The following is a 20071-nucleotide window of genomic DNA, read 5'->3' as shown; positions in this document are numbered from 1 at the left end:
GCATAAGACAGGAGGTGGGAATATTGCTAACTACCTGCGGTTTCTCTGTATTTTTAGTGTCAGTTTGCGGCAGCAGCAATTAGTTTATCACCCGCCTCTTAATCAGAAAATCATAAGGCTGAAAATAACATTGAAAAATCCATTAGAGAAAATGCTTCACCGAAACAAAATGATTAGAAATTGTAAGTTTCGGGGGTTCTCTTTTCTTAGCTTTTCACCCACTCTATGCCGCGAATCATCCCTTTGGTTTTGAGATGGGCGGGGCGTCCAAGACACATCACAACTCACAATCCTGAAAGGATTAGTTTGGTGGTGAGTTACTAAATCTTCAATTCTGTTCTGTGCCTTTTTCGTGTTCGTCGACTGTCCCTCTTCCATGCAATCGCAACGTCTCTGATGACTAGTTCGACTCAAACAGTTGACTAACTACAGAAGCGCCTGTAACTTGACCGGAATACAATGCATTAATTCACTAGGCAATCGATCCCTGACATGCATATTTAATTGCTTCCGTAATACAAAATTGAACATTACTGGCTTCTCTAATAAAATTATTTTCCTCGATAGCTGAAGCAATTCTCCCTCGCTCTGGATAATTCTCTACCTTTCGCTCTGCCGTTATTTGGGCAGAAATTTTTTTCTCACAAGCATCATCCACTATTCTAACTCTTTGAGCATCAACTGTTTATTGGCGTCGCAAAAATTGTTCCCCCACTGAAGAGAACCAACTATGCTGTTGTGATTGCATCATATTTTGCATACTAGCGAATGGGAATGGATAGCGGGCGGTTTTCCTTGTAGGGATGTAGCCAGAGAGCGCTTTATTTCAGACTTAAACACAACTCATTTCCCAAATGGAATCGACCCTAATTCCGGCGTAACCAATACTGAAATAAAATCTGATATTTTAGAAGACGATACGGACCTAAATAGAGTTCAATTCGAGGATCAGACTCACGAGTGCCCAATAAGCATTATTCCCGCTAATCGAACTCTTAGCGCACTAGAACAGAAAACTACAACCCAGGGAGAGGAAGAATCCACCATCAAACCACGGGACCTACAGGATGAACATAATCCAACGGATTTGGGCTCAATTACAGATTTCCCGGTGTACGAGATAATTGATTCAGCGGACGAGTGCACTCCACCTCTCAACCCTACTAACGTACCTGGTATAGTTCTCCCCACAATCCGCCGTTCTAGTAGAAATGTTGGCCCACCAAAATTTTACGGTCAAATATATTTTATAGATGCCGTAGGCAAATCACAAAAGGCCTCTGGTTCAGCAGCTGATCCCATCGTGATAGAAATCGACGATATCATTACTCACGAGACAGACAACAACACGGCTCCGGCGGAGTTAATTTTATTGGACTCAAATTCGCAATCTCCAGACCAGACATCCACCCCATCAACCAATGAATCACTAAGGATGGAAGTGGAAAATTTCGAAGATCATTCCGAACTTGATAGTGAACTCTTTAACGCCGAACTAGAAAACTTTTTAAACGAGTACAGAAATTTGTAATCAACAAGCATAATACCAACCTTTTTCTCGAGTACATCCCATTTTCACACACCGGCGCTAAGCTATATTTCTTACAATTGAATTGGAAGATTTTGTGTACACTAATTTTCGTAACTAATCAATTCCTTCGTGGTAATTATCCATAATTTGACCCACCACACCCTGCTGTCATAAAATCCTTATCGGACATTACATTTATCTTACGCGATGTAATACCTTGCTGTCGTTAAATCGCGGTGATATTTTTGTCGTATTTTAATTTCTTTAATTTTCTTACATCTTTTCCGTCGGATACCGGATAACCATATCTTCATTCCATCGGTGCAGTACTTAGCACTATAGTGGCGCTTTAGTTAATTTCAGTTTCTTATTTAGCGGTGCTTTAAATTCTTTTCCTCGTCCTTGAAGGGGGAGAAAGGACTCAGACTCAGTTATTTCGTATATCGTACTTATTAAGTTTAAATTAAAATTTTTTCCTGCCTAGAGGAATGTTGTGATTGCATCATATTTTGCCTTTATTGCAAAACGTATTTAGTTTTAATTAACAGGTCACTCCTCTATGACCTTCATTGGCCATTCTCTCCGGCGGAGAGAATGATCTCTCATTGTTTTAATGTTTTAACTTACCGACTAATTCATCTTAATTCTTATTCTTTTTAATAGTTTTAAATTAGAATTAGCTACAACAAAGTAACATTTTATCATATGCTCTAGCATATTAATGATTGATCTGCCCAAGGGCAAGCTGTTTGTTATCTTTTAAATTGTTTGTCTGTTTGAATTTTAATTTTTAACAAAACTGCTCGTGTCAGGGCGAAGCCCTCAATGTTCCGACTGCCTTTTAAGTTTTATGGAGCAGTAATAACATTAAAAAATTTAATGAAATAAAATAAAATGAAAAACTTTTTTCTAAATTTGAAATTTTTTATGAAAAACATTCCCCTCCCCCACACGCCATATAAATTACAAAAGTATAGATTTCGTTCCTTGTAACAAATCAATTATGGCAAATAAGTTTCGTTCAACCAATTTGGAACGATTTCTAAGACGGATTAAATCTTCGCTTACGCGTTAATAGAGCGAAATATATCGCGCGTTAATTGTCCCAAATTGGTCAAAATGGCCAAAATGGCAATCTTTAAACCCTCATAGCTTTACGAAAAATGATCACAGATGAAATATCTTTTCAAATTTAAGCTCAGGACAACAATACCTTTTAAATGATATAAAAAAAATTCCGTCAAAAATGGCTAGTTAAAAAGTCGAAATTTGTCTGAAGAAAAAAAAACCCACCCCGAGCACAAATATTCCGTTACTTTCGTATCGAAAGTCGGAACAAAAAAGCTAATTCGGCGCTACTAGTCCTAAAGTGTAATTTGTTACCTTCGACACATGGTCGTAAGCTATCTCATTCCCGTAGCGTGAATAGTTCAAAATGCCAAGAGCAACAGCTGCTTCAGCGGCTGGCTCTGGTTCAAATTATAACACACATTGTACCTTACTACCGCCATATCATATCTCATTGTTTTGGCTCCCTGTGTTAATAGGGTGCTAAAAATGGCCACATGGAAAACTGGGGGACTGTTCACTTATGGTATGAAATCGGAATTAGGGGTCCAAGGGTCTTGAAATTTAGCCTAACTGAGCAAAGTTTTCAACTTAATAAACTTTGGTGTTGATTCCACCGCTAGTTACTGAATTCTAATAAGGAGATTTGCACTTCCGGAAACCGTTAACCGTTCGCACCTGACTCAGGGAGTTTCAAGGGGTCCGGGTTTTTGCATGCTCTTGTCAACTTATCTCGAGTATACATCTCTTTCCAATGGGTTTCTTATGTTTTTGGACTTTTTGATACCAATGGATTCTTGGTTCCCATATACGGGGAGGAGAATAATATTCTGAATGATCACATGCATGGTTAAACCCATTTCATGCTTTTTCAGGAAAAACAACTTGGACCACAGGACGTTACCACCGACTTAAGAACAAGGTCCGCCTGAAATAAGCAGAGTCTCTACGCGAAGGACGCAAAAGGATGTATAACAGTTACGATGATTGCAAAAAACAACGCGAACATAAAAAAAACAGTTTTTCTGAGCGCCGGCCCCATGAACCTTACGAGCACTGACATCCGCTGAATGTTTTGGGGGTTGATAAAACAGTTCCCATTCCTACTGAGAATAACTACACTATCAGCTATCCAACTCACTGCGCCGGTCCATTTTACTGCCTGCTAACCATTTTAGGGCCCAAAACTGACTGCACTGGCCCATTTTAAGCAGTTTTTCGGGCTGCGTAAGCTGCATGAAAAATACTGGGAGTAAAAACGCAAGTAGCTATCCCGCTCATAGTTTATTCCCCCCGTTCTCGTTTTTGAATTGCGGAACATTCAAGTCCGAGTTGCACATTTTGGCGGAATTCGTCAGTGTACATATTTAGCAAAATCGGGACGACCAGGAATTGGATACATGCAATTTATTTGTATTACCGAGCCCATGTCAAGGGCCTTTGAAAAGAGGAGAGACTTTCTTCTGTTAACACAGGGATGCATCCACGCGCTACTTAGCTAATTTTAAAATTTCTAATTAATGAAAAACTTCTGAAGAGAATAAGCTTTTGCCTCACGCTCTTTGTGCATAATAAACTTTGTTATCATTTTAGATGTGTTTGTCAAAGTAGAAGTTCCAAGTATTATTTTAAATACTGCAAAGCTCAATGCAGTGGTGGATTTAGGGGGAGGAGTATGCGCATGGCCATTTGCCCGTCCCCTTGAAGTAATTGACCACATACCACCCAAAAGTCTCTAATAAAATTATTTTCCTCGATAGCTGAAGCGACTTTTTTCTGTTATGTTTTCGTATGTTGATTTTGCGAATTTCAGCGGATTAAGTAAAATGACCCAAAAGTTTTTAGCGGCTAGTCATAAACTAGCTTTGGTTCACATTCAGTATGTGATATCTAAAACGCGTGCTTTATAAAAATTGAAATGAATTTATTTTTAATGAAACTGCGTAAGAAAGGAGGTGGGAATATTGTTAGCTACATGCGGTTTCTCTGTTATTTTAGAGTCAGTTAGAGGCAACAGCAATTAGTTTATCACCCGCTTCTTAATCAGAAAATCATAAGGCTGAAAATAACATCGAAAAATCCATTACAGAAAATGCTTCACCGAAACAAAATGATTAGAAACTGTAAGTTTCGGGGGTTCTCTTTTCTTAGCTTTTCACTCACTCTATGCCGCGAATCATCCCTTTGGTTTTGAGATGGGCGGGGCGTCCAAGACACATCACAACTCACAATCCTGAAAGGATTAGTTTGGTGGTGAGTTACTAAATCTTCAATTCTGTTCTGTGCCTTTTTCGTGTTCGTCGACTGTCCCTCTTCCATGCAATCGCAACGTCTCTGATGACTAGTTCGACTCAAACAGTTGACTAACTACAGAAGCGCCTGTAACTTGACCGGAATACAATGCATTAATTCACTAGGCAATCGATCCCTGACATGCATATTTAATTGCTTCCGTAATACAAAATTGAACATTACTGGCTTCTCTAATAAAATTATTTTCCTCGATAGCTGAAGCAATTCTCCCTCGCTCTGGATAATTCTCTACCTTTCGCTCTGCCGTTATTTGGGCAGAAATTTTTTTCTCACAAGCATCATCCACTATTCTAACTCTTTGAGCATCAACTGTTTATTGGCGTCGCAAAAATTGTTCCCCCACTGAAGAGAACCAACTATGCTGTTGTGATTGCATCATATTTTGCATACTAGCGAATGGGAATGGATAGCGGGCGGTTTTCCTTGTAGGGATGTAGCCAGAGAGCGCTTTATTTCAGACTTAAACACAACTCATTTCCCAAATGGAATCGACCCTAATTCCGGCGTAACCAATACTGAAATAAAATCTGATATTTTAGAAGACGATACGGACCTAAATAGAGTTCAATTCGAGGATCAGACTCACGAGTGCCCAATAAGCATTATTCCCGCTAATCGAACTCTTAGCGCACTAGAACAGAAAACTACAACCCAGGGAGAGGAAGAATCCACCATCAAACCACGGGACCTACAGGATGAACATAATCCAACGGATTTGGGCTCAATTACAGATTTCCCGGTGTACGAGATAATTGATTCAGCGGACGAGTGCACTCCACCTCTCAACCCTACTAACGTACCTGGTATAGTTCTCCCCACAATCCGCCGTTCTAGTAGAAATGTTGGCCCACCAAAATTTTACGGTCAAATATATTTTATAGATGCCGTAGGCAAATCACAAAAGGCCTCTGGTTCAGCAGCTGATCCCATCGTGATAGAAATCGACGATATCATTACTCACGAGACAGACAACAACACGGCTCCGGCGGAGTTAATTTTATTGGACTCAAATTCGCAATCTCCAGACCAGACATCCACCCCATCAACCAATGAATCACTAAGGATGGAAGTGGAAAATTTCGAAGATCATTCCGAACTTGATAGTGAACTCTTTAACGCCGAACTAGAAAACTTTTTAAACGAGTACAGAACTTTGTAATCAACAAGCATAATACCAACCTTTTTCTCGAGTACATCCCATTTTCACACACCGGCGCTAAGCTATATTTCTTACAATTGAATTGGAAGATTTTGTGTACACTAATTTTCGTAACTAATCAATTCCTTCGTGGTAATTATCCATAATTTGACCCACCACACCCTGCTGTCATAAAATCCTTATCGGACATTACATTTATCTTACGCGATGTAATACCTTGCTGTCGTTAAATCGCGGTGATATTTTTGTCGTATTTTAATTTCTTTAATTTTCTTACATCTTTTCCGTCGGATACCGGATAACCATATCTTCATTCCATCGGTGCAGTACTTAGCACTATAGTGGCGCTTTAGTTAATTTCAGTTTCTTATTTAGCGGTGCTTTAAATTCTTTTCCTCGTCCTTGAAGGGGGAGAAAGGACTCAGACTCAGTTATTTCGTATATCGTACTTATTAAATTTAAATTAAAATTTTTTCCTGCCTAGAGGAATGTTGTGATTGCATCATATTTTGCCTTTATTGCAAAACGTATTTAGTTTTAATTAACAGGTCACTCCTCTATGACCTTCATTGGCCATTCTCTCCGGCGGAGAGAATGATCTCTCATTGTTTTAATGTTTTAACTTACCGACTAATTCATCTTAATTCTTATTCTTTTTAATAGTTTTAAATTAGAATTAGCTACAACAAAGTAACATTTTATCATATGCTCTAGCATATTAATGATTGATCTGCCCAAGGGCAAGCTGTTTATTATCTTTTAAATTGTTTGTCTGTTTGAATTTTAATTTTTAACAAGACTGCTCGTGTCAGGGCGAAGCCCTCAATGTTCCGACTGCCTTTTAAGTTTTATGGAGCAGTAATAACATTAAAAAATTAAATGAAATAAAATAAAATGAAAAACTTTTTTCTAAATTTGAAATTTTTTATGAAAAACATCCCCCTCCCCCACACGCCATATAAATTACAAAAGTATAGATTTCGTTCCTTGTAACAAATCAATTATGGCAAATAAGTTTCGTTCAACCAATTTGGAACGATTTCTAAGACGGATTAAATCTTCGCTTACGCGTTAATAGAGCGAAATATATCTCGCGTTAATTGTCCCAAATTGGTCAAAATGGTCAAAATGGCAATCTTTAAACCCTCATAGCTTTACGAAAAATGATCACAGGTGAAATATCTTTTCAAATTTAAGCTCAGGACAACAATACCTTTTAAATGATATAAAAAAATTCCGTCAAAAATGGCTAGTTAAAAAGTCGAAATTTGTCTGAAGAAAAAAAAACCCACCCCGGGCACAAATATTCCGTTACTTTCGTATCGAAAGTCGGAACAAAAAAGCTAATTCGGCGCTACTAGTCCTAAAGTGTAATTTGTTACCTTCGACACATGGTCGTAAGCTATCTCATTCCCGAGGCGTGAATAGTTCAAAATGCCAAGAGCAACAGCTGCTTCAACGGCTGGCTCTGGTTCAAATTATAACACACATTGTACCTTACTACCGCCATATCATATCTCATTGTTTTGGCTCCCTGTGTTAATAGGGTGCTAAAAATGGCCACATGGAAAACTGGGGGACTGTTCACTTATGGTATGAAATCGGAATTAGGGGTCCAAGGGTCTTGAAATTTAGCCTAACTGAGCAAAGTTTTCAACTTAATAAACTTTGGTGTTGATTCCACCGCTAGTTACTGAATTCTAATAAGGAGATTTGCACTTCCGGAAACCGTTAACCGTTCGCACCTGACTCAGGGAGTTTCAAGGGGTCCGGGTTTTTGCATGCTCTTGTCAACTTATCTCGAGTATACATCTCTTTCCAATGGGTTTCTTATGTTTTTGGACTTTTTGATACCAATGGATTCTTGGTTCCCATATACGGGGAGGAGAATAATATTCTGAATGATCACATGCATGGTTAAACCCATTTCATGCTTTTTCAGGAAAAACAACTTGGACCACAGGACGTTACCACCGACTTAAGAACAAGGTCCGCCTGAAATAAGCAGAGTCTCTACGCGAAGGACGCAAAAGGATGTATAACAGTTACGATGATTGCAAAAAACAACGCGAACATAAAAAAAAACAGTTTTTCTGAGCGCCGGCCCCATGAACCTTACAAGCACTGACATCCGCTGAATGTTTTGGGGGTTGATAAAACAGTTCCCATTCCTACTGAGAATAACTACACTATCAGCTATCCAACTCACTGCGCCGGTCCATTTTACTGCCTGCTAACCATTTTAGGGCCCAAAACTGACTGCACTGGCCCATTTAAAGCAGTTTTTCGGGCTGCGTAAGCTGCATGAAAAATACTGGGAGTAAAAACGCAAGTAGCTGTCCCGCTCATAGTTTATTCCCCCCGTTCTATTCTAAGTTCTCGTTTTTGAATTGCGGAACATTCAAGTCCGTGTTGCACATTTTGGCGGAATTCGTCAGTGTAAATATTTAGCAAAATCGGGACGACCAGGAATTGGATACAAAATTGGTCAAGCAAATTATTTGTATTATCTAGCCCATGTCAAGGGCCCTTAAAAAGAGGAGAGACTTTCTTCTTTTAACACAGGGATGCATCCCCGCGCTACTTAGCTAATTTTAAAGTTTTTAATTAATGAAAAAGTTCTGAAGAGAATAAGCTTTTGCCTCACGCTCTTTGTGCATAATAAACTTTGTTATCATTTTAGAGGTGTTTGTCAAAGTCGAAGTGCCAAGTATTATTTTAAATACTGCAAAACTCAATGCAGTGGTGGATTTAGGGGGAGGGGGATGCGCATGGCCATTTGCCCGTCCCCTTGAAGTAATTGACCACATACCACCCAAAGGTCTCTGATTGTTTCTGTTTTAGTCAACCAATTTTTCGCTGACGAACCTTAAAAACAGTTTATAGATTTCTCGAAGCAAAAGTATACAAAAAATCTCAACTTTTAAAAACATTCCGATTCTATTGTTTAAATTTTAGTTTTTAGTCTTAGATTTTTTGGCACTAATCTGACTCGGTGTTCATCAGCAATTTTTGTTTCTTAGAACTTTTAGCAACGTGTTAAGACTGCAGAGATTTATCTCGCTAAAGCCACAAAAAAGTGCTGGTGACAATTACTCTTGTGAGTTTCATATGACAGTCATAGACATAGTGTGAAAAATGAAATTTCTTATACTGAATCTCTCGCAAAACCTTACATCTTGTAGAAAAAAAAGGGACAGTACAACAGTGCCGAAGTAAAACAGTGCCAAAAATGAAAACTTTGTTCAACAGTGCCGAAAATGAAAACTTTGTTCAACAAGGCCGAAAATTTGAACAAATTTCAACATATTAAGAGCGGCAATCAAAAATTAAACAGCGATTGCTTACAAGCTTAAGTGGCAATTAATGATTTTGAGAGAAAAAATTTGCAATTTAGACGTTTTCGCACCAAAATCATTGTTTAATTTGCTGTTGCAGACATTTTGGCGCCGAAATTGGAGTGATTTTCTTTGATAATTAGCGTCAGTAATTTCCCGCTCTTTAGAAGTTCTTCTGAAATTTTCCAGCCTTTTTCGGCACTGTTGTACTTCGGCACTAATGAACGCCCCCCAAAAAAACGCTTTTCAAAAGCCTATTAGAATTTTTAGTAGATCACATTTAACGCAAGTTTTTTCAAACTCATATTCAGATTCGTAGCAATTCTGAATGATATTTATATGGAACTAAAGTGAACTCCCATAAGATTGCTCGCATTTCAGACGGCTCTTTTAAAAATATAAATTATTATTTTTAAATTATGAAATTATAAACCTATTGAACCTATAAACTTCATACTGCCAAAAATCGAGTATGATATCTTGAACTGTGAGTTGTTATATGAATTATTAATAACCAATAATTTGGTTTTTTTTAATTGGAACAATTTTAGGTTGATGGTAGTTTGTTTTGCGTATATGATTCGCGTAAATCTTTCAGAATCATCAAAAAACTTTCAAAGTACGCATAAATTAGTGCAAATAGTCTCAATTGGTTTTATGTAAAATCATGGGGTTAAAAGTTTTAATGGGATATAAAAAAATTTAGTTCAGAAGCCATTCGTTTCATCGCAGGAATTGGTCGGCAAAAAAACTTCCTCAATTTGTTTGCTAAATGGAAAAAACGAGAATTTTTATGGCTGATAAATTTGCCGCTTACGTGTTATACAGAGACGCAAAATAAATTCATTCCAATTTTTATCAAACTAGCAGTTGTCAGAATCATTAATCCCAAGTGAAGTAATTTGATTTTCAGCTCAAAACATCTATATATTTTAAGTTGCATTAAATAATTCCACAAACATATATTCATAAATTCCATAACATAAAAAACTTTTGAATTTCACAGAAAAAATAGATGCCCTTTAAACTTTTCAAATTTTTAGAACAATTTACGACGGGCGTTTCTTTGGGCTCTTTTTCTTTTCTCCCCTTTTCACATAAGCATCATTTTTGTGGTGTAACGAGGAGTTTTACAAGATTAAATATGACCAATATGTTTGTCATGGCCTCATCAGTTTGCAAGCCTATTTTCGAAACAATCGAATGATGTGAACAAGTGAAACTTTGCTGGTGGGGGTAAGGAAAAAAAGCCCTGTTTTAGAACATGAACCCAATATGAGAAAAATGAATCAATAAGTAAGTTTTAGTTCCGCTGGAAATCCTTTGAAAAAAAAAACACTTTAGAAACTAGAAATTTTTCACGTTTTTTCGCGCCACTTCCACGATTGTATTTGGAGAGTGATATTTACGTAATCTTCAGTAGATGAATTTCAATTGAACTCAAAAAGTGCGTTAAAACTAAGTGCGTCAAATTTTTAAGACTTTTTCTTTGAAACCAAAAAATTGAGCTAGACAATATAAGAGTTTTCGTTACGTTCATTACATTACTCTTAACAATTGTTAGGTTCAAATAAGAAATTAATCTAAGAAAGTGATCACTCCACGCACAAAGGGTACGGTATTTTCGAATGTGGGAACGAACAAGCCTTAATTTATCAAAAAACTCAATAAATGAGAATCCAGTACGCTCTTTGATGTGCGTAAATTCCCAGAATTTAGTTAAAAGTGCGTAAATTGATAACGCACTGCAAAATTTTTATGTGCTCTTTTAGAAACACTTCCAAGAAAAAACTGGAATCGTAAGTCAAACTTGCAAGAAATTACACATGTGGACAAAACTAAACGCAAATTCAGGTTTTCAGTATCCAAAAAAAAACTAAATTTTAAGACCTATTTGAACAATGATTTTTTTGAAGATTAACGAATATTTTATATCAATTGACAGCATGTGATACGAACGACTCCCTCTGAGCAACTCAATTTTTAATTTTTAATAGGAAGATATTACTAATGATTAATAGGAAGCATTATATACTAGTTTTTGCATCGTAAAGAACATGCATCGTAGTGAATTATTTTTTGAACATGCTGAGTAAAAAATATGTTCATGCGACGTGAAACAATCATTATCAGCGAGAAAAATGGAAAAATCAATGTGACAATTTAATTTAACTCAGTTGTTTCTTACATTTTTACTCGTTATGAAAAATTTGATGAGGATGATGAAGGTTTCTATTTTCAGACCTGGAAAAACCCGGAAAAATTAATTTGGAGATTTTCAGGGATGGTAGTTCCGATCACTTTCAGTCGATTGGTAAACTTTCATGCGTTTTTTAAATTTAGGCATTTCGAGATTAAAAAATGAAACTTGCGCTTAATTTTGTCAATAGTTAATGTTGAAAACCGCAAAAATATCAAGAACTAAGATCGAAAAAAAAACTAGCAAACGGAAGATTTGGAAAGATTTTATAAACAATATCAAATACGCTATTTCGCCAAAAAGACTCTTACAGGCATTTTTTCTTAAAGTGTCTGCTGGGAAACCGTTTTATAGATAGTTTGACACCATATTATTAATCTTGTTTAAGAATTGAACAAAAAGTGAGGCCCGTAAATTTTGACGCGAAATATTTTCACGTTTTTGCGGGATTTTTTTCAGTTACTTCAGAAACATTGCTAAATGCATTACATTGAGTTTAGAAACGAAGTTCAAAAATGTTGGCTTACAACAACAAGGTTAGACTTTCGGAAAAGTAGCCAATACGCTGAAAGTAAACCGACAAATTGCGTACAGTGTTTACAAAGTTTATATCTAAGATCCTACCATCTCTGGGCTTTCTAGATGTGAGAGAAAATCAAAAATTAGAGGAAAAGAAGAAAAACTTTTGACAGAAAGTAAAAAAAAAGAGAAAGAAAACAATCTAATAAGTAACTAAATTCGGATTATAACTGTTTCAGTACAAAAATCATCTCAGCAACTAAGAAAACATGGTTTTGCGAGCAGATCCGCCTAAAGTTGGTCAAGAAGAACAGTGCTTTTTGGAAGAAGAAACGCCGTTTTTGTGTTAAAAATCCAAATTTAATGCAGTCTGTAATTTTCTCAGACAAAATCCGATTTGCCCTGAACACAGATGGTCGTATTCGAGTTTGGCGTCGACGTGGTGAGCGTTATAAGCCACAGTGTACTGTTTTGAAGACTTCTTTCCGTTTTCCTGTTATGTTTTGGGGGATCATTAAACCTGACGGTAATTTTGTATTAGTAAAAAGTCCCCTGCCATATAAGTTAAAACTTATAGGGACGTTCTTGACCAAAATTTGATCACGGATTATGCAACTTTTCGTTGGAAGCGCTGAGAAGACAATTGCCCAGTTCATAGAGCAGAAATCGTAAGACAGTTTTTAGCCGAAAGTCATATTCAGACCGCCGAATGGCCCCATACAGCCCTGAGAATGTGTGGACGTTGATGAAGAAACGAATGACTGGAGTGAATCTAACTAAAGAAAACTTAGAAGAAAGCATCAAAAACGCTAGAAAATCCATCTCTTATGATTTTGTGAAAAAGTTGTAGAATTCTATCCCTGACAGAGTACTTTTAGTAACAATGCCGAAAGGGGCTGCTGTTGGTTATTAGTTCACTCCTCGGTAAAATTAAGTTGATCTTTTTCATCAAGTTCCAATTTTTTGACACAAAACAAAAAATTTACGTCTCTATGAGTCTTTTTGGCGATAACTTAATTTTTGTGATAAGTTTCAAATGTGAATTATAGTCCTCATTTTTTTAATATAAATTGTATGGACATTAAATGTATTGCTGAACAGAGTTTTTGGCACGAATAGCTGTGCTGAAGAGAGTTTTTGGCACTAATCGAAAGCCAGTTGTTACAGTGAAAAAAATGGGATCTTATTTATGTTTAGATAACTAACAAAACCCTAAATCTAGTTTGCAAACCCTATAAACACTTTTCTACGCGTTGCTAACCCTACGAACGCTTATCAAAAGCCGATAAGAAATTCGTACGTGCTCACGCTTAGCACAATTGTTTCTAGCTCAAATTTAGTTCCGTAGCAAATCTGAATGATACTTAGATGTATTTAAACTAAAATACCACGAGATTGCTTGCATATCAGGGAAAACCCTGATTGATTCGACGGCTCTTTTAATATTCTGATGTGCTGTTGATATATGAAAAATGATATATAGCTAGAAACTTTGGACAGAGGCTAAAATTGATTATTAAGTGTTAAACTGTGAGTCATTTTATGGGGCGGGTTTAGAGAGGCGGATATGCATTGTTTTGTCTATGAAATTGAAAAAAGAACAGAAAATCAAATTAATCAGATTTCGCTTTTGCTGGTATTTTTTAAAAAGCAATCATGTGTTTTCTACTTAAATTAAATTATCATGACAACCAACTCATTTTATTTTTTTATTTTCATGTAGTCAAATAAGGCTCGAAAAAACAAACGCTTGCCTTACATTTTTAAAATACTTCTAACTCATTTTAATGCAGGGGCTTCGAATCTCAGACTTGAAAAAAAATTGACGAATTAATTGTTTTTTTTTTCTAATCAAAAATTAACTCGTGAGCAGGGGCAGATTTAGGGGCGAGGTGGACGCCCCACCTTAGGGATTCGACCACCTGCCGACACAAAGGGTTCACTCTTTGTACTATTTTGAAATACCCACGTTTGGTGACAGACCCTAAAATCTTGCGCTTAAGAAAATTTGAGGGGGAGTGTGCGCTTATTTTGATGGGGGAGCGTGCGCTTAAAAAAGCGTGATTTTTTGATCAAAATTTACCACAAATGCCTAAAAATGCCTTTTTTGGCCTGTTTTTTTTTCAAAATTTTGCCTGCGGCGCAGAAAATGTGATCAAAACAGGGCCTTTTTAACGCTCTGGGAGAGTTCGGAAAACCAATTTGACCGACCTAAAAAAAGGTCGACAAAATTGTCGAAAACTTTTTGAAACCCCCAATCCCCCACCCCCCCCCCCCAACCTCAAGTGAAAAACCGCAAGTGAAAAACAATTTTAGATTTGAGCTCAAGGAATCATATATGTTTTGTTTTACAATGAATAATTCAGTAACGAAAGTTAGATAAAAATAAGAAAATTGTCTACAAATTGTCGATCAGTCCAATTACAAACAGTCCGGTTTTTTCTTCAAAAGTTGGAATGAAAAAAAAACAAGCATTAGTTCGTTTTGGTCCGAACTACTTGACGAAACTTTGGTTCGTTTTAATTCCGAGAAATGAGCTGAAAGGGCGTAAGTTAAAAACGAACAGCAAATTTATTTATGTGTTCTTTGTAGTAGTTAGAACATAGTTGAAAGACGCCCGAGGACAAATGAGCTCGGCCTGAGGGCCCGAGTGCGGTTCTTTTGCCCGAGGTCATCTTCAAATTTGTTCTAAATGTTGAAGAATATGTTTTTGATCTTTCTGGGTGACAGATGCCAGAAAATTGTGAAAGAGCCCGGAAAATTGTGAAAGAGCCCGAAAAACTGTGAAAGAGGCCGGAAAAGTGCGCAAAACTATGCAAATTTTTTCTTTTTTCATTCATGCGTTGTAATATTTCATTTTTCATTCATGCCTTGTCGTGAAAGAACATTTGTAAAAGAGCAAAAACATACTCTTCTAAAAAACTTCTGCACAGAAAATGTGGAATCAAAAGTCAAGGTTTACAAAAAATTATGTTGAATCATCGCAAAAACATTACCGAAGTGAGATCAAAAATATTAAAAGACAAAATATTTTGAATGAATCTCTACACAATTCCAGATTAATTGAAATATTTTAGTTTATTTTCATAAAAGCCAGAGATGCAGTCAAGACTTCAAATTAGAGATATCTATGGTGGTTAGTAAAAAACGTGTGAACCATTTGGTGCATGGTTTATCGCCTTTTCCCTATTTTTTTTTGAAATGCCATTTTTTTTTGTCGCCAGTTTATACTATTTTGATATGGGAGCGCGCGCCGAAAAAACGCGATTTTTTGGTCAAATTTTTCCAAAAAGTGCCCAAAAACGCCTTTTTGGCCTGTTTTTTCAAAATTTTGCCTTCGGCTCAAAACGTTTGAACAAAAAAGATCTTTTTGGTGCTTTGGGAGAGCTCGGAAAATCAAATTGATCGACCTAAAAAAAAGTTCAACAAGATTTTCAAAATTTTTTTGAAAATCCGCCCCCCCCCCCCCACCTTGAGAAAATCCTAGATCCGCCCCTAGATTTAGGCAATATGATAAAAGTATGGGACCATTCGTTAACGAAATTAAGCAAAAAAGGAAAAAAAGTTTACCAAAATTAACTAAAAAACCGTATCATTGCAAAAAAGTATCCAGTACTGTTCAAATCCCAATCATTCAATATATTCTTTATTTAAACAATAAGGAATAAACGTGAAAACGTTGTTCTGCCATGAGGATAAATTGGCTGCTGTTATGTCTGCTATTATGCTGCTTTCTTCGATATACTGATGCATTGTGATTCATTTTGCAAACGACCGTTTTTGACTTGGCATATAAAAACAATTTGATGCGCAGAAATCACTTTTTCCACTCGGCTTTTCCAGGCTTTCCTTATATTGTTGTTCAGATCATTGAAAATGGGGTGGAATTCTGTATTTGGGAGTGTGTTAGTTTTTTTTGTTTTGTTTTCCACTCTCAGGTACCAAAAATAGTTAACTGAACGGGTCGAGTGATATATCTTGTTAATTTTTTCAGTCGATTTCGAACTACTTTAATTTTTTTTTTTAAATGTCCCAATATCGAGAAAAACGGGTTTCAAAATTTTGATTTTTAGTCTTAATTAAAGCAAGCAAAGCGAGCGAACAATCTTGAAAGAGTTATTCATGCTTAATTTGAATTGTGAAAAATTTAACCGGAAAAATTTAATTTTTGGAGTATTTTGCGCTATTTTGGGAATCAAAAACATCAAAACTCAAAAAGAATTCTGCAAAAAAGTTTCAATTTAAAAAAAAATTATTTGTATGATGTTTTTGGTTTTCTTGTTATTTGCCTTCAAAAACTTTTTATCTTTTCAAATATTACTGTCGAATATGGCTAAGTTCTAGTTTTTTGTTCAGATCCTTTCATCTCACCACTCAGAAAAAAAACGACAATAGTTGAAATAAAAAATGAGACAATAGTTGAAAATTTTTGCGAAATTCTGTTCGGAACGTTCTGTGCTACTTGCACAACAAGACTTGCACAAAGGTATAGTGACGATTTTTCTTAAAATTTTTTCTTCTTTTTGTTAGCTTCAATTTCTCACAAATATTCTCCGATGCTTCAAACTTTTGTTCAGCTTCTTGTCTAATTTTCAATGTTTTTCAGTCGTCAAAATCTTGGGTTTCGCTAGTCTCATTGCGGTCACAATACAATCAGCTATTAATTGCAGTAATTTAAACTGGAGTGATTGCGCAACTTTGGGCCAACTATTTCGATCAAAGAACTGTTCTGATTCTGACCGAGAACTGATTTCCTTCATCTGTACATTGAAAGAAACAGATCTAGAAAAGTGCGTCGGTCAAGTTTGCAGAAAGAAAAATGGGCTTATGGGACAAGAATCAGCGTCCAATAAATCAGGTCACTCTGTTCAAATCCATTCTATCTAATTACTCACCCCCCCCCCCCCCATCCCCCGGGTTGATCTCCGTTGACCAAAAATGCTAGTCATATAGTTTCATTGACTAAGTCTATGAAAAAATACTAATCATACAAACTTCATACATTTTGCAAAACGTAACACCCGGGTCGAGGTCGATTGTGGTATTTCAAGACTGTCGCGACCAAATGGTTTTCTTTTCAGACAACCACGACCAAAATTTGGTATTTCCAGGTATTTCCAGATTGTTACATATAGATACATTTTTTGGATACAAGCAGCTTGGTTTATATGCAAATTGTCGATAGGCCAGCTAATTGCTTTCAAAAAAAATTATCTTTCGGAACGTTCGGCCAAAGTTTTGAAAACAATTCAAAACAAGTGTTGATTATATACCTTGATATTTTGTAAAATGTTTTATCAAACCAATCATAATCCATCCTTACTGAAACTTACGATAAACTGTAAAGCTGAAATTTTTCCTAGTTTCAGCCAGAGAAAACCACTATATTCTAGATCTATTGAGTTTAAGAAATATAAAAGTAAACTAGGAGTGGTATAATAATTTGCACGAAACAATCTGGCCAAAAATAAGATAGCGTCACAAATAGACGGAGTAGTTATCCGGTATTACTCTGTTAGAAGGCCACCCCGGACCTAAACTGACCAATGCGACCAGCGAGTCTCAAGCAGATCTAATTTTAACTTGGATTTTTAAAAAAACATAGAATTGGTCAATAACATAATAATAGAATTAGCTTTTTCCACGTCTCGATAAGACAATGAAAATGAAGCCGAGCCAATACCAAGGAAAAAATCATCTCAAAGAAAGACAATTAACCAACAACCTGCATTGCAAAGCAAAAAGGCCGATAAAAAGACAGAATTTGAAACCTAATTGTGCAGTAAATCTTCTAAACTATTATGTGAACTGCAATAAATGAGAGAGCCGTAAATGATATTTAACAAGCGATAAACTTTGGATAATATACAAAAACTAAAACTATAATTAAACAAAAAAACAACAGCAGAAAACTTTACCTTCCTCAAAATCTGCAATATTTTTTTTAAAAAAAAAGCTTCGTTTCAGAAATATAAACTCATTAAGACACAAAAAACACAACAAGTTTTTTCTTGATAGTTTGGTGACGATTCCTTGCTCTCGAGGATCAACATCGTCTCTGTCTCTTTACCTAAAACAAATCAAACCCGAATTGTTATTATGAAGAAAATCAAGATCATCAAACATCATTTCGAACACCTTAAATTTATCTAGACTTTCAACTCATCAAGGCTTCTCCTTAAATTTCAAACCAAAATCATCATATTATTTCAAATAAATTAGATCATCAAGGCCTCTTCTTGGGTCTTTTTTAGCTGGAAAGCTATTTGCGGAGTTTTTTGGAATGTTCTCAATTTCATAGAAAAAAATTACTTGATGCACATTTGAACGAATGCATTGAAAACCCCTCAAAACCAAACACGTATGTTGACCTACAAAGCAACAGATACATAACACCTACAGAACCGCCGCACTTTCACAATTTACCACACCAAATATGTTTACAATTACTTCACGCCCAAATTAAAGAAAAACGTTTTCTCGTTTACATCAAAACAAGGAACCTCATATTGCTTATTAACATAACAGTTCTAACGAAACATTTGATCAAATATTCGAGCAACCACTCGCCATAATTTTTCATTCTCATAACGAAAAGTAATTTAGCCCATAACGAGCCATCATATTGAATACCTCTACCGATCTTTTTCATACCCTTTCAATCTCTAACGTCTCACATCTGTCACTTCCATCAATGAACTCTCTTCTCCCCTCTACCGGTGTTGATAATAGTTTTATAATACCCATTTCATCATCTGACTCATCTCACAAGCACTCTGATTCCTCAATCTAGACAATTTTTAACACACAAGACTTTTTAGAAAACCCCGCAAGAAGCACTCCGACGAATCTTTTTGACTCACAACCAAACCCTACTACTAATTTTTCACGACCATTTTTTAACCCTATTACTCCCACAATCTCGGTAATCGCCCTTTCATCCAACTCAAATTCTTCCTTTATCGAGCTTCCCGATCCTTTCATTACTATCTAAAACAATTAACGACATACCAGGCCCTGTCACTGACTACCAAATTGAACACGACTTTCATACAACACCATCAACAAATCCAAAAAACTAATCATTCGCTTGCAATACACCAAGTAACCCATTCGGCTTTACCTTCAGAAATATCCACAACATCTTTTCGCAACACCCCACCCGTACAAAACGTATACACATGAAAAGATACCCAGAAAATCACCAGCTCACTAAAGCCGTACAACTGAAAGATTTTACTAATATTGGCTTCTCACAAGTTCTCAGCCATTTCATCGCTTGCAAGTCCAACATTTCATCGCTTGCATTTCCCATTGCTCAATATGACCACACTGTCGTTTTATATATTGAAAGATTTACCATACGACACCGACTCTGTAGTAAACTCACAACTCAAAGAAATTTTTTCATAAAAACCGATTCTATTTTCGATTTGCAAAGTACTGATTAAAGATTCGATCAAATCGTTTTCGGTCACTTCGACATTTTTTAACTATCATTTAGTTTTCTCACACCTAGAGAACGTGATATTAACTCCTCCCACTAACTGTTGTTGAAAACGAAACTAACACACACGCGCACTTACTATCGTTTCATCCATAGGACATTTTCTACAAAGCTCACTTTAACGCAAACCACACCATCGTTATAGGTTTATCAATTTTCAGTAGATGTCACCATATTGTTTAAAAGTTACGTATGGCTTCAAAATTATTGAACTGCACGGCATCCTCCGCAAATTGGATTTTTTAAAAATATCTCCAAATAGCCTTTTGGAGTCACCGACTTCCGCAAAACCTCTTTAATTTTCGAACAGTCTGTGTATGACAATTGTAATAAAAAAATATTTTTTTTTCAAGCTCACTGATATTAATTTTAAACAGCTTCAGTAGGTTTGAAACATTCCTTTAGCGAAAAAATTTTTTTAGGTACAAAAAAGTCC

This window comes from Symsagittifera roscoffensis, chromosome 3, assembly GCF_963678635.1.
Source record: "Symsagittifera roscoffensis chromosome 3, txSymRosc1.1, whole genome shotgun sequence".
Lineage (NCBI taxonomy): Eukaryota > Metazoa > Xenacoelomorpha > Acoela > Convolutidae > Symsagittifera > Symsagittifera roscoffensis.
Note: the sequence above shows the minus strand (reverse complement) of the source record.